The sequence below is a fragment of the Triticum dicoccoides genome, chromosome 5A, assembly GCF_002162155.2.
Source record: "Triticum dicoccoides isolate Atlit2015 ecotype Zavitan chromosome 5A, WEW_v2.0, whole genome shotgun sequence".
In the NCBI taxonomy this organism is placed as follows: Eukaryota; Viridiplantae; Streptophyta; class Magnoliopsida; order Poales; family Poaceae; genus Triticum; species Triticum dicoccoides.
This window is the reverse complement of record NC_041388.1, coordinates 704,785,772-704,789,242: the sequence shown is the minus strand read 5'-3', so window position 1 is coordinate 704,789,242 and position 3,471 is coordinate 704,785,772.

Sequence of the window (3,471 nt, the reverse complement as noted above, 5' to 3'; positions counted from 1 at the left end):
ACACACACACACAGACCATGTTCTGGCTCTGGTCGCCAACCCTCACCAACCCCACACGAGCAAGAAGAGCCAGAGGCCTCGCCGCCGCCAGCGACGGTAGGGCTTCGCCCGACCACCTTGTCAAGAGGCAGTGAGTGTCGGTGTCAAAACCGGCGGATCTCGAGTAGGGGGTCCCGAACTGTGCGTCTAAGGTCGATGGTAACAAGAGACAGGGGACACGATGTTTACCCAGGTTCGGGCCCTCTCTATGGAGGTAATACCCTACTTCCTGCTTGATTGATCTTGATGAATATGAGTATTACAAGAGTTGATATACCACGAGATCGAGATGGCTAAACCCTAAAAGCCTAGCATGTATGACTATGGTATTCATTGAGCCTCTATCCGGACTGAGCCCTCCGGTTTATATAGACACTGGAGGGGACTAGGGTTGTGCAAGGTCGGTTACAGAGAAAGGAATCTTCATATTGGGTCGCCAAGCTTGCCTTCCACGCCAAGGAGAGTCCCATCCGGACACATGAGAGAGTCTTCGGTCTTGTTTCTTCACAGCCCATTAGTCCGGCCCATGTCCAACAGGCCGGACGCTCGAGGACCCCTTAGTCCATGACTCCCTCAGTAGCCCCTGAACCAGGCTTCAATAACGAGGTGTCCGGCGCGCAGATTGTCTTCGGCATTGCAAGGCGGGCTCCCCTTTCCGAATACTTCAGGATAGTCTTCATATGAAACGACAGTGACCGGACCTGCAACACAAGTACCACAGCCGTAGAGTATAGTATTTTATGAGTCCAATCTGCTGATAATTTTTATAACGTGACATCACGCTCACCCGGTTATTTATTTCGAACCATTTTCAATCCCGCCGTTCCACATTTCGAGGCGTTGTTGTTATTGGCACGTCATGTCGAAGCAGAGATCGTGTCCCCTTATTGCGGGATTCTCATCAATACGAGTGTGGGTAACCCAACCGTTCTGTTGGAAAGATTCCTTAGGAATAGGCAAGTCTTCAGGCTCAGGAGGAGGCGTTTAATACCCGGTGCCTTTATAAAGGAACGAAGGGCCGTCTTTTTACGCCAAACCTCTCCTCAGCCTATCCAACCTCAAGTTCTAGCACCCAAGGTTCGACTTCATTGCTCCAAGCTTCCCCATCATGTCCGGGCCCAGCCCTCAGGGTCGATAGATGGCTTCCTCCATTACAAAGGAGGATATCGCAAAGCTTCGGGCGGCCAGATACCTGACCGCAGAGATCCCCCACATGCTTCCTGCTTAAGGACAGGTTATTCCAACCCCCAGATCCGGCGAGAGGGTCGTATTCGTCTCTCACTTCCTTCGAGGGCTAGGGTTCGCTCTCCACCCCTTTGTCCAGGGGCTAATGTTTTATTACGAACTAGATTTTCACCATCTACCTCCGAATTCTCTCCTCCACGTATCGGCGTTTATCATCACGTGTGAGGCCTTCCTCTGAATCCCCCCACACTTTGGCCTATGGCTCAAGACCTTTAGTGTGAAGCCGAAGGTAGTCGACGGGGAACAGGTGGAGTGTGGCGGTGTTGTAGTAAGCAAGCTTACCAACACTCTCTGGCCAAAAGGCTCTTTCACCGAAACTTCCAACCAATGGCAGCGAGAGTGGTTTTACATCATGGAACCCCGTAGTACCAAGTGGGCAGCTATACCTGCATTTTGTTCTGGCCCTCCATTACAGCTTGCATCATGGATCAATAAGGGGTTGGACTGGAGATCAGTTGATGAAGTGCAGACTCTACAGAGCCGCATCTGAACCCTCCTTGAGAAGGACATCGATCTTGTCGACGTGATTCAAGTAATGCTAGTCCGCCGAGCTCTGCCATGCCAGCGTAGGCCTCTCCTCATGTGGGAGTTTAATCCAAAAGGACCACGAACCCTCCAACACTTCTTCGGCATTACGCACAAAGGGATGTGGAAGTTGTTTTTTGGGAAATGAAAACATTGGTCGGACACCACTGAGGACACCGGCCTCAACTGCAACCGTCCAGACACCCCGGTAAGCACTTGACTTTCGAACACTTTGTATGTAAGTATGCCGTAATACATTATTGAGCAAACTATCTTCTTCCAAGGCTGGATAAAGAAAGTGGAACTAATTAGGTGTTCGGCCCCCCTTCCCGAAGGCTCAGTGGGTCCCGTATTAACAAGGATGCTGGCCCCGGCTCCATACCAGATGCCTGTGAGGGAGAGCAAGGCGGAGAGTGGGAGGACCAAAGATGGCCTCCATCCCGAAAGTATATCAGACATTATGTCCGGGGGAATCAAGATTCCATCGTTCGAAGATAAAAATGAAGGGGAAGTCAACATCTCTTCCTCCCATGGAAAGAGAAGGGCCTCCTCCGAAAATTGGGTGGAAAAGGCTCCTAAGCGAGGCAAGATGCCTCTGTCGGGTGGCTCGGGCTTGGAGGACGACGTCATCGCGCAGTCCCATGACGAGGAAAAGCCTCAAGCCAAATCGTAAGTGAACAAGGGTGTTTTAAATATGTCTCGTTCCTTTCTTGTAACGTCTAGAATATATGTTTTTGTAGTTTGGCACGCAGTCTTCTCCGACAATCCTCTTCCTCGGAGGACCTTCTCCCGGAGATGATGGAAAGCGAGACGCCTCCACCGGTCTCCTTGCCCAATAGGGCGGACGACTTCGAGGTGTAGTCGCGGAGGGTCTCCCCCGATCAAGTGGTGCAAAGGATGACGAAGACACTACCCGAAGGTGATACTTCGGTGGACCAGGGTCCGGAGACCAACAATGGAGGTCCCGAGCAGTCCAGTCTACAGCCGGATACGAATAAACGGATTCCTTCAAAGGGAGGTCGTACTCCTTTAGCAGCTTCCGGAGACCCAGAAGCGTCGGATATATTGACGAACATGCTGCGGCAGGCGTCCGTCTTAGAGGAACATCGTACCCTAATTGGCATAGTGGTTGAAAAGGTCTTGTCCGTGAAAAGCGGATTAAATGGGGCCTTCATGGGCCTGCTAAGAGGCTTCGAGGTTTGTACTAGAACATGTTCGATTGTGTTTTATTCACAAAATACACCTGTGTATAGATAGTAGCCCCTGAGACTCTGGTTGGCTTCCCGAGGGAGGCGGTCAAAGGATCAAAAGATATGCCCAGGAAATAATATGATTAATTGGAACACAGACTGTGACCTCCCCGGTAACTGCCCAGACCACAGAGTGCGATTTGACTTGAGATTAAGCCATAGTGATCCGAGATTAAGAAAAAAATTCTGAAAAAAAATCTGAAAAAAATTTGAAAAAAATTGTTAGTAATGGCGCACTTTTATGTGGTGCTCCATTACTAAGCCAGATAGGCACAGTAATGGCGCACCAGAGGTGCGCCATTACTATTTGTTACTAATGGTGTGATAATAGTGGCGCACCTGTAGTGCGCCATTAATGGCCAAAGCAGGTGCGCCACTAATTAGCCTTTCTCTAGTAGTGTGTCCATAGGAT